Source organism: Rhinolophus hipposideros, assembly GCF_964194185.1.
Source record: "Rhinolophus hipposideros genome assembly, chromosome: 20".
NCBI classification, from domain to species: domain Eukaryota; kingdom Metazoa; phylum Chordata; class Mammalia; order Chiroptera; family Rhinolophidae; genus Rhinolophus; species Rhinolophus hipposideros.
In genome coordinates this window covers 2588589-2601231 of record NC_138066.1, presented here as the reverse complement: position 1 = coordinate 2601231, position 12643 = coordinate 2588589, and the positions used below count along the sequence as shown (strand labels likewise).

At 39.3% G+C, this 12643-nt stretch overlaps 1 pseudogene across 1 annotated transcript; it reads right to left on the bottom strand.

Moving 5' to 3' along the window:
* Positions 1 to 7423: 7423 nt before the first annotated feature.
* LOC308489274 (cell division control protein 42 homolog) lies at positions 7424 to 12118 on the bottom strand (annotated as a pseudogene). The gene is made up of 3 exons: positions 12006 to 12118; positions 8219 to 8529; positions 7424 to 7730 (listed from the first exon to the last, which is right to left on the bottom strand). The product of its transcript is annotated as a cell division control protein 42 homolog (transcript).
* Positions 12119 to 12643: the final 525 nt, after the last annotated feature.

Genomic DNA, 12643 nt, shown 5'->3' with positions numbered 1-12643 from the left:
CTCAGTAATTTACAAGGGTTTTAGGAGCCCTGTGTCAGGAACCGGAGGCAGAGATCAATATATATGAGGTCTGACAATTAAGTTCGCAAAGTCATCCTACAAAAAGTGCTACCTACCTCATTGCTGAATATCACTATGGTCACCTTCGAAGTACTCCCCTTGGGAAGCTATGTACTGATGCCAGTGCCTAATCCACCCTTCAAAGCAATTTTGGAACTCTTTTTCTGGAATGGCCATCAGAGCTGTCATTACGTTACCCTGGATGTCCTGAATGTCATCAAAATGTCTTCCTTTCAATATTTCCTTTAACTTTGGGTAAAGAAGGAAGTCACTGGGAGCCAGATCAGGTGAGTGGGGAGGGTGTTCCAATACAGTTATTTGTTTACTGGCTTAAAACTCCCTCACAGACAGTGCTGTATGAGCTGATGCATTGTCATGATGCAAGAGCCACAAATTGTTGGCAAAAAGTTTGGGTCGTTTTCATCTAACTTTTTCACACAGCCTTTTCAACACTTCCAAATAGTAAACTTGGTTAATTGTTTGTCCAGCTGGTACAAATTCATAATGAATAATCCCTCTGATATCAAAAAAGGATATCAACATCATTTTGACTCTTGATTTGGACTGACAGAACTTTTTTGGTCGTGGAGAATTGCCTGGCTTCCATTGTGCCCTTTGACGCTTTGTTTCAGGGTCATATTGGTACACCCATGTTTCATCACCAGTGATAACATGGCCCAAAACATCGTCTTGCCTCTCCAAAAGGTCTTGGCAAACTTCGATTCTCCTTTGCTTTTGTTTATCGGTGAGCTCCTTCAGGGCCATTTTTGCACACACCTTTCTCATGCCAAGATTTTCCGTTGAGATTTTCCTGACTGTTTCTCTGTCCATGTTTATTTGGTCTGCTATGTTTCTCACAGACAGTTGATGATTTTGATGCACAATTTTTGCAATGTTTTCGTCAGTTCTGCTTGTTACTGGCCGCCCTGACCTCTCTTCATTAGTGATGCTTTCTTGCCCCTCAGAAAAATGTTTAATCCATTTGTACACTGCCATTTTCTTCATGGCATTATCCCCATAAACTTAGACTAACATGTCCCTGATTTCACTTCCACTCTTGCCAAGTTTAACAAGAAATTTAATGTTTGTTCATTGCTCTAATTCAAGCTCAGACATTCTCACAATGGCACACCAAAACATGCAACAACAGTAATAATGAACACCACTCAGCAAGACACTGCCACACATCCACACAAACACAGCTGTGAGACACTGATATACCAAGGTTATGAAAACTTACCGAGCTGTTTGTACAGTGCTGCCAACATAAGCACCCCGTGGCAAGTTTGTAACCTAATTGTCAGACCTCATATATTTTCTATTATCTCACATCTACAAAGAGCTCTGACATATTACCAAATATTAAAATAGGCAAATCACAAAAGAGAAAACCCAATGGCCTACAAAAAAATAAGAAAAAAATGTGCATATTCTTTAGTTTCTAGGGAAAAGCACATTAAAGAAAAATGAAATGTTGTCATTAGACTGGCAAAAATTTTAAAGGTAGAAATGGGAACTGTGGCAGCATTTTAGGAAAACAATCTGGAAAAATCCATTACATTTAAAAATCCATTTGCCTTAGACGTAGCAACCCACTCCTGGGAATCTATTCCAAGAAATAAAAGCACCAATACATAAAGGATAAATGTGACATAGCATATAGTTCATAGCCCCAAATAAACATACACATGCACACACACACATACAACAGGAAACGGTGAATGTCCATCAACAGAGAATGATTGAATATATTCTGTTGCATCCACACTGTGGACTTTTATGCAACCATTAAAAAGGGTTAACTAGATTTGTTCCAGTTAACTTGAAGGAATTCCATCAGGTAACATGTGAGAATAGCAAAATGCAAGAAAGTGCATATCATATGATCCCATGTTTGTCAAACTTGGACATGTATGGGAAGGGTATTTTTCACATACATGGTTATAAGCATCTGTTTATATGTTTCTATATGATTGTATTTACATGGGGAAACTCCATAATAGGTAAAAAGTTAACATGTGTCTCATAGGAAATGAGAAAGGGGGAGGTGAGCAAAAATAGAAGAAAAATAAAAGGAGTAGGGAAGCAAAGCCTTAGCATGTATAGTAAAATATAATTTATACTTTTTTTGAAAATCTACCTAAGTTATTTCACAAATAAACTTTAAAATAATAAAACATACAAAAATGAGGTACTCAGACACATTATCAATATCTCTCTCATTTTTTTCAATTGTAAACACATCTGGCAAAAGAAAACTACGAGTATGCCAAGACTGGATGTTCCTTGTATTTTCAAAATTTTCAACAATGAATTGCTATTGCTTTTATTATAAGTAAAGGCAATATTACAAACAAGTAAATCAGGGAAGATTTCTTAATACCCTTCCACGAGGGTGGGGCATGGGCAAAATGGGTGAAGGGGTCAAAGCTACAAACTTCCAGTTATAATATCAATGTTATGGGATGTAGTGTATATCATGGTGACTACATTTAACAATGTTGTGTTGCATATTTGAAAGTTGCTAAGAGAGTAAACCTTAAAAGTTATCACAAAACATTTTTGTAATTTTTGTATGGTGACAGATGTTAACTAGATTTATTATGGTGATCATGTCACAATATATACAAATATATTGAATCATTATGTTGTACACCTGAATCTAATATAATGTTATATGCCAATTATACTTAAATTTAAAAAATAAAAAGTTTTAAAAAATGAAAGCATAGGAACCCTGAAAAAAAACACTCTTCCACCAGATGCTTCAATGGATCCCGCTTCCTTTCAAGATTGATATTGGTGTTCCCAGGGTCCATCCTCCTCTCTTCTTGTCTCTATTGCCTCAACCCTTCCCACTGCTTTATCTCCTACACATTCACTGATGACTCCCAAACCTCTCTCTTGTTCAGGTATTAAATAAATACGTGTTGAATGAAGAAATGCTGTGTCCCTCCATTACCTTCCTAGCTTCATCCTCATCCCCTACTCAGTCCCTATACCCCAGCCCCACCGGGTTATTTACAGGTGTTGGACTTGGGTACAAGCTGCTTGGCCTGAGAGCGCTTTCTTCCTTGAGTACACCTGACTCACTTTTCAGATTCACCTGAAACACCATTTTAGCCTCATCTGAATTCATCCAGATATGATTAGTAGCTTCTACTTGTACTTCTGCTTTCAATACATCACCCTGGCTTGTGGGAAGCCCGAGTCACTGCATGACAGGTAAATCAAGAGACGATTTATTCCTTCAACAAACTGAGCCTTTACTGTGTGTCAGGCAACTTTCTAGGCAAGGGGGCTAGAGCAATAACCAAAGCAGACACATATCCTAGCCCTCCCAGGGCTTACTTTCCAGTGGTAGGAGACAGACACTAGAGAGACAAATGGGTAAAATAGATGAGAAGGCAGTGAAGGGCCATGCGGAAGGAAGAGGCTTCCAGGCCCAGGGACAGCAGATGCAAAGACGATGCAAGGTCCAGGGAACTTGCAGCAAGGAGATCCAGGAAGGACCGGAGAATCCTGGAGAAATTTACAGAGAGGGTGACATTTGATTTGGGCCTTTAAGAACAAGAAGGGTGTTTATAGAGAAGAATCATGCTAGGCAGAAGGATTACAACAGCAGTCAGATTTCAGAGGTGTGAAGGCGTGGGTGTATTTGGGAAATGACTGATGCGCGCAGTGTCTGGAGCTGAATTCCGGGTGTGTGATGATGAGGGTGCAGAGAAACAAAGCAGGAAGGAATTAGGATGTGGAGCCAGGTGTCCTGAAGAGACTCTGAGGGAATCAAGAGAAAAAACCACCACATACATCCCCAAGTTAACTTCCACTGATTTTCAAATCACCATCTGTCCAACCAGTTGCCAGGAAGTTGCCATTCCTGAGGGCTACTCCTATGACTCCAGAGGTGAGGTGGCTGCTTCTCTGCCCCTGACGCCAGCACCTTGGGATTTCCCTGAGTTGAATAATGCAGTTTACAACCTTCCAGGAAAAGGCGAAGACTGTCCGGTCACACCGACCAAATAAAAAGGTTGACCATACCCAGTGTTGGTGTGGATGCAGAGCAATTAGAACTCTCATATGAGGCTGGTGATAAAACCAATTTGGAATACACTTTGTTAGGGTCAGTTAGTGCTGAGTATGTGCACTGTTACCCAGCATTTCCACTGCTATGTAGACACCAAACAAATGTATACATATGTCCACCAAATTCGTGTCCTAGAGAGCTCATAGCAGTACTCTGTAATACACATAAACTGGACACAACCTAAGTGCTTATCAATAGCAGAATGAATACGTTGTGGGTTCTTCATACCACGTGATTGGTATTCATTCCTGAGTAGCAATGTGAATGACAACTGCAGGTAACAACTTGAATGATTCTTCCATACATAATGCTGAGTAAAAGACCCAAACAAACCATACAAAACTAAATCTACAAGTTGGGATAGTCTAACCCTTTTGGGGGTAGTGATTGGATGGGGGCATAAGGAGATCTCTGAGTGAATCCAGCCCACCCCACAAGAAGAGGCCTGGCTCCGAGCCAGTCCCAGCTTGATATTCAAGCCATGAGCTGGGAGACGCGTCAGACATTTCAGTGAGGCTGTCTTGGATCCTCCAGTCCCAGTTGAGCCACCATAGTCAATACTGGGTGGGGCAGAGATGAAGCCATTTTGATGGGCCCTATCCAAATTCTTGATCCACAGAATCATGAACAATTAAAAAAAGACAAAGTTTCTTGTTTTAAGTTTTGCAAAATAGCAATACATTATTGAAATAGTTTTCATCGTTGAGGGGTTACTGAGGACTGACCAAATCTTTCTAGTATTGGGGTGAGGTTAAAAATATTTAACAAGGGCCGGCCTGGTGGCTCAGGTTATTGGAGCGCCATGCTCCTAACGATGTCGCAGGTTCGATTCCCACATGGGCCAGTGAGCTGTGCCCTCTACAGCTAAGACTGTGAACAACAGCTCTCCCTGGAGTTGGGCTGCTGTGAGAAGCCAGGGTTGGCGTGAACTGCAGTGTTACCACTGGCTACTATGTGTATGAGCAGCGAGCAGCCAGCAGCCAGCGTGAATGGCTGCCAACCATCGTGGGCTGCCTTGGGCTGCCACGGGCTGCCGTGTGCCTTGGTCAGTGGCCAGTGTGAGTGGCCAGCAGCCAGCGTGATTGGCCGGCAGCCGTTGAGAGCTGCTGTGAGCTGTCCACTGATGACTGTTGGCCTTAGCCATGGTGAGCACAAAGCTCATAATACCAGCATGGGCCAGGGAGCTGTGTCCTATACAACTAGACTGAGAAACAACGGCTTGAACTGGAGTGGGGAGAAGGGCAGAAGGGAAAAAAATACTTAATGTTTTAATACTGTATAAACAACATTGAACAATATTATATGTTAATTTACAAATAAATAAATAATCTCAATCATTCTATTTCATTCTCTGAGTAAACTAAACATCACATCCTATAAAGTTTCTTACCAACACATAGAAGATGCAGCACAAATTATTTATTAAATGATTGATAATTCCTAAATAATCTGTTAATATTTTGAAATTGTTGGGTGACCATTTGTCTGATGTTGCTGTCGCTAGTTAAATGAGGGCTCTGTGTGAAGCATGGTTTAACAATAGGGAGCTATAACAAATTCTTCGTATGACTTCTCCATTAAATTTAAAGTCACAAGAAAACTTATATTTTTAATATGTAGATAATATCTTTTAATATTAACTATATTGTTCATGGCTCTGATTCCTTTATTAATCCTTGTAATAATGTCAGAACTTTAAAATATATTCAGTATCTTTATTATCAAGTATATATAAAATAATTTATTTGGTATGTCTTATTTAATTAGTTGGCATAATTTTATTAATTTTTGTTTATTTTCACTCCATGGGGCTAAGACATCATTTGGACAAGTTTCAAAATTTGAAAAATGGAAAGATTTAAAAGTTTACTATAATTTTCACTTTTGTCATTAAATAATAAGTTCACTTTCATATAATTAAACAACCTAAAAATTTCTTTTAGAATTGATACTTTGTTTTATTTCTTTTAAAGGGCTTTTTTTTCATTTAATACATCTGAAAAGAATGCATATACAAAGAATTGAGACGTGAGAAAACATTGGTTCAATGCTAATGAATCTACAAGAATTCCTGTTTGGGGAACATGGAGAAGATTATCTAACCATTTTTAAAAATTGGAAACTGCAACCAAAATAAGCTGATAAAATCCCATTAACACGTATGAAGGGTCTCCATAAAACTCATGATTTTTATTAAACTACAGAGCCTCAATTCACTGATCTAGGATTCCTCATGCAAAAGGAGATTCCTCTGAAGGTCCTTATGTTGTTAAATGTTCTCCCCAGCCCCACCCCATCCCTGGCTTCTTAACAAAGCAGATCTCCATCCTCATACCTTGAAAGTGGATGTGAATCCCACAGACATCTGTCTTCTAGCACCATTCCTCATATATGCCAGGTCTTCAGCTGTATTCTAGAAACACCTTATCATACACTATTAAGCAGCACATCCATGCTAAGCATATAAGACGATGACTGACAAGAAGGAAATGTTTTTTTAACTACATACTCAATCCACTTGGTGTATTTCAAAAGGTGCAATACTTTTCTTCATTTATCAGTGAAAGAAGTCAGAAATTAACTTCAAAAACAAAATCAGCAAATGGCTAACAAATTTCCTTAAAAGTCGTAGTCACATATATAGTGCATCCTGGAAAAGAGGAGGGGCAGGACAGTTCCAACCCACTTTCATCAAATACTGGACCTGCTCAAGGGTGGAGAGAAAAGGCAACTTTCAAAAAGGGGTATGTTATTAAATGAGGCAATTACTATACTCCTTCCTAAGAACACCAAGGGGAGCATGTTTTCTAAACGAGATCTAGGAAGTGGAATGTAGAATCACTCCATCCTCCTCCCCTTAAGAGCTAACGGCTCATGAATTTTTTTTTTAATGACTAAATAAAAACAAACCACACATACACATCTTACCCTCAGGAAAAAAAAAAAACACCACAAAAATAAAATTAGATGTCCCAGATTACTCTCTGGAGTGAAACCCAGGAGCAGCTTCAACAACCTGAATTAGTCTGTTACAGAGTCAACACCAGCATGCTTTGCTTTTAAATTAAAACAAAAAAAAAATTTTGTTTTGTTTTTTTTTTGTTTTGAAACAGCAAAATAAAAACTAGTACTGATCCCTTTTCTGACAATGTGCAAAATTAACTAGTACTGAGGTAGGTAAAGGGCCATACCTCCAGGCCTTGTCTCACATGAGTACAGGAGAATAAGGGTAGGGCATTTGTCATTACTGCAAAAATGAATTTTAATTTTTAATCTTTAGTTTGATTTAAACATGGCTTTTAGTATGATGCCAAGACCAGATGTGCAGAAAGGGCTCTGGAGAAATGTTCACAGCAGCACATACCTGTGGCTCATGTTGGGTCTGGAGGTACCAGGGCAGCCAATATTGCTTTGTCAAATCCATTCTTTAGGGCTTTCTATGTAAATGCAGAACACTCCACACACCTGACAGCCTTAAGGTCACTGGTCAGCTTCTATTGGTTCTTGGCAAGTTTCTCAGTAGTAGAGGGGTCATCTCTGAGATCAATTTGGGTCCCATCAAGCAAGAAAGGAGTCTTTGGACATTGGTGAGTGTCATGCAGGGTGTCAGGCAGGGTCTCTTCTGGGGTCTCTGGTGCCGCTCCCCACATAGGAACACAGGATATGGTGAGGCCAAAAAGGAACACCCACGGAGCCATAGATAGGGGACTCATACCACTATATTCTCGCTGGTGTCTGGGTTGGAGACACAGGAAGCAGGAGCCACACTATCCGCAATCTGCCGTCCAATTCTCTCTGCCAACCGACCCCACTTGCTAGCTGCAATCCATTGTGTTAACTGCAATCTGCTCTTGCTAGCTCAGCCACCATCTTTTTGCTAGCCCCCCATTTGCTGCTAGCGTAGCCACAGCAGTTATATTAGTGGCCAATGGCTCACTGGTTACAGCTGACGGCCAACTAGCCACAGCTGATGGCCATCCAAACACAGTTGATGGCCATTTACTGCCTGAGCCAGCACCTTTCCTCATGAAGGCAAGAGCCTGGAAACTGCACTCCTGGCTCGGTCCCCACCGTGAGTTGTCTCAGGCACCCATTTTTCTTTCATATTTTCAAATGAGGTTGGAGAGACCACTGAAAAACAGACTAGAAATACATCTGTTTGTGGCTAACTCAGTGGTCCTAATCTATCATAATCCTCTTGCCCTGCGGTATCAGAAAGTTCAAGAGTATATGGCTCCCCACCAATCATAACTGTGACTACATAGTTGTCAGAAATAGTTGACACACACTCAGATGGAAATCTGTTTGTTGTGTAGGGTATCAGGAGACATGTTTTACCAACGACACCATCACCCACAACAACGCACTTAATGTCTGCATTGCTGAAACAGTTGTCTATCCACTTTAAATATTTCAAATCCGATAATGACCTCAGTTTCTCAGCCGGGAGAAGTTGGCCTGTTTTATTTCTAATAGCATATCACATCTCTTTGTTTTTTTCTTTCTTCCACTCGCTTTTCATTGTTTCCCTTACTTAACCTTATGTATTCAGTTACTTTTATCATTTCCTTCATTAACCCAGAAGTTGTCAACTTTTTAGTCTCAAGACCCCTGACATATTTACTGTATTAAAAATAAAAACTAAGTCAAATATATGGTGATGGAAGGAGAACTGACTCTGGGTGGTGAACACACAATGGAATTTATAGATGATGTAATACAGAATTGTACACCTGAAATCTATGTAATTTCACTAACAATTGTCACCCCAATAAATTTTAAAAAAATAAAGTAAAATAAAAACTAAGGAGTTTAAAATATATTTATTCTTAATTTACTTAAAGATAACAACAGTAAGTCCACTGTAAATTAACACAAATAACATTATGAAACAACTACCAAAACAAATTTAGTGAGAAAAGTGGCTTTTGCATCATCAGTGCCAATACTGACCCAGTGGAAGAGATAATTCATATCTCTGTGATTTTATGAAAATAGTTTTGACCTCACAGAACCCCTGAAAATGTCTCAGAGAGCTTCAGGAGTCCTCAAAGCTTTTAGGACCATTGATCTATCAGTTTCAACGGTATTCTTGTAAAGTATTCTTTTCTGTTATAATATATAATTTATTAAATCCAAATTCTTAAATTTATTTATTTATTACTTATTCAGCCACTTCTATTTTACCATTTTTTTGTTAAACTCTATAGTAGAGAATTGATAGAATTGTTTAATTGCTTTATCATTCTAGGACAACAGGCTACCTATGAAAGTCCAACTCTTCATCCAACTGTCATTATTTCATTCCCAGCTTTCAGGAATTTTATTTCATTCTCACTATTTATTTGACATTGGGTGAATATAAAGTTTTTCAAGGAAAGATTTAATTAAAGTGACTTACTTGATTTGCAAATTTGTTGCATCATCCAGCGATAACTGAATATAGTGCCTAAGTGTCAAATGAAATGTTTGAAAGTTTTATAAAAATTGGCTGAAATGCTAGACTTTCTCCCTAGCATTATACTGGCACCATCTCTACAAAGCCCAGTAAAGTTTTCCATATGTATTTCTCATTGAAACAGTTTTCCTTGAGCAATGACAATCAAATTTACATATGATTTTAGACGTTCCTGCCAGCTCCACATAACCCACAAGACCCACTACACTACATGGTCTTCCAGTCTTCAGTTTGTCACTTTACAGTATTAAAATACTTTTATGTGAAACAATGGACATGACATTCATGGATAATGATAGAAATTTTACAGCCCGACTCCTAAGTTTCCCAAAAAGTTGCTGTAGTTGCCTCTGAGATGTGCTGCTCACAGCCGTTGGGAAGAAGCCGTGCAGACCTGTCAGTCAGCCTCCTGCTGTCTGCTCCTCGGGGCCTCAGCCCAAGAGAGCTCTGTAGGACGCCCAAGATCACGCCTTCCTGGGCAGCTCATCATGTGAGTGAGCTGAGGCATTTTGGCTCAGTGTGGGTCAACTCTCATGTTTTGTTCCACAGCTTTCTGCTGGGGTGGCCTAGGCTTGGTCAAGCCGCATCACAGTTCCCTCTCTGTCAATCTTGCTCCCACCTCTTCCTATCATGGTGTTATCCCCAATAATCACCTTGCACCACAACTTCATATCATTGTTTCTGTAGAACCCGCCTAGGAACAGTTTTCTCATTTCGGTAGGTATGTGTTTTATGAAAGGGAGCATAAATCTAGATTGCAATGATACATTTATATGGATCACTCTTTTCTGAAGTTCTGCTAAATGCATCATGGCTGAAGATGTTCTGTTCTTTTTAAATCATGCAGTAGATTCTGTTTAAATTTTTGCTTTTAAATTTTTTTACAAGAGTTTATTTGAGCCAAACTGATGACACATGCCTGAGAACAAGATCTCAGATGCTCCAGAGAATAACAGTTTTGCAGCTTCTTTTATGCATTTGAAATTAAGGAGGGACTGAGGAAGATTACATGGAGGTGGGAGTAAGCAAGGCAGGGAGTGGATTACAGGATAGTTAACAAGATTTTGTGTTTTCTTAAGGGTAGTTACAGTTTATTTCAAAGATGTATTAACCTAGGTGCACAGAAACAATGGACAGGGCTTGCCTAAGGCAAAGATAAACCTTTTACTAAAGAAGTTATATGCATGGAGCGTGACTACCCACAATGATCTGCCTAGTTAGGAGTTTATGATCAGATCACACTGTGAGGTTACTTTCCATAGAACCCGCCTTTTTAATCCACAGTTCCCCCTATGGTCATAAACCTGAAGGATGCATTGATGACCAACCTTTTGGTCAAATAGTGTGGTCTCACAAGCTCATATCTGTCCTTGATAAGTCAAGTTCCAAATGACCTTCCTCCTTTTAAAATAAAGACAGCCATTTCTAATTCCCCAAAGAATTGGTTTGACACCTAAAGGACATTATAGGTTGATCTATTTATCTAAATCCTCTTTTTCAAGGTTTGAGTGACTAATTAAATATGTTTTCCATTCATTCTCCCTAATTTTATAGCATCTTTTTCTAATTGCGCACAAAAGATTAATTTAGAAATATCAAAGGATCCTCATCTTGGCCATCTTAGTATTAATGGGAGGATGACTGACATGGTGCTTGTCGGCCTCAGAGGCACAACTTCCCATGTTAATTTTGAGATCTACAGAGTCTGAACAAATTTCTAGGGAAAACCAGCCTGCATGTGCACATCCCTGGACGAGTCAAATCCAGTGGATATCGCTATAGGACTGCTTTAGGTCCTAGAGGAAATTTTTCCTCAGGCAACCCCACAAAGATTCTTAGTTACATAAGAATACCAGAACAAGGGCCAGCGAGAGCCTTCCAGATGCTGGCAGAACTGTGCCAATTTGCAAGGCACAGGTCTCTCTCTTTGGCCCCTCTCTTGGGGTGAACTCATTCTAGTGCGCCCTGTCCTTCTCCCCGGGGTTCCCGCCAGCTTCTCCAAGATAGGCGGCATCACCACACTGGATGCCTCACAGCACCCATCTCTGCCACTCCGAATTCAGTCATGTGAAACAACTGATAGCACCCCATTGTCTATTCTGGGCGGTGAAGCAAGTGTCCTTTCTCTTTCAGAGCTAAAGAGTTCAGTCCCTCCTTTAACCAACAAAGATTTTGTTCAGACTCAGTAAACAATTATATTAAAAAGCCAAAATTAAAACAGTAACCTGTTATTATTATTTTTAATTATGTGTGTATGTATGTATGTATATATGTATGTATTTTTCTTTCTCTGGGTTATCTCAACCCTTATCCACCTCCAGGATTTTGTAAGAACAGCTCAAATAAAGTTATGTCCTGCTACTTAAAGCAAGGAGTCCTGGAATTCCAAGAAAAACTCACCTAAGTTCACCTGATGCAAAGTTGGGAGCTGGTGGCAGGCACACAATGGACCCTTGCTTATACCTAGCACTGGGTTCAGTCTCACAGAGTAGTCCTGTGGCCTTCTTAGGCATCCTGCTGACTACGCCAAGTAAGTGTCAACATAAGAAACATCCAAACCTGTAGAGAATTCTCATGAGTTTATTTGTGCCAAATTGACCACAATGTGCCAGGGGGCAAGATCTCAAATGCTCCCTGCTTAAATTTTTTTTGAAATTTAAAATGTTTTTCATTTTCTTTATTGTCACATCAGTAAAGAAGTTATTTTAGGAATTTTAATATTTTGGATGCTTTATTTGGGAAACTGACTCATGATATCCTTTGAAATTTCTCAGTGATGTTTGAAAATATTCTTTATGTCAACTAATAGCATTAACAGAATATTATGGCCATTTCTATGAAATATGCACTTAGCAGTTTTAACTTTTAATAATCCAAGTTTTGAACACTATTTGTGTCTAACAGTTACAGCAATAGTAAAAATAAGCTACTCGTATCTTGGGTTGAAATAATGAAACTGTTTTTCATTTTAGAAACGCAAATTTGATACTGATTCTTTCATAATATAGAAAGAGGCTCTTTGCCATTCTCACAGAATC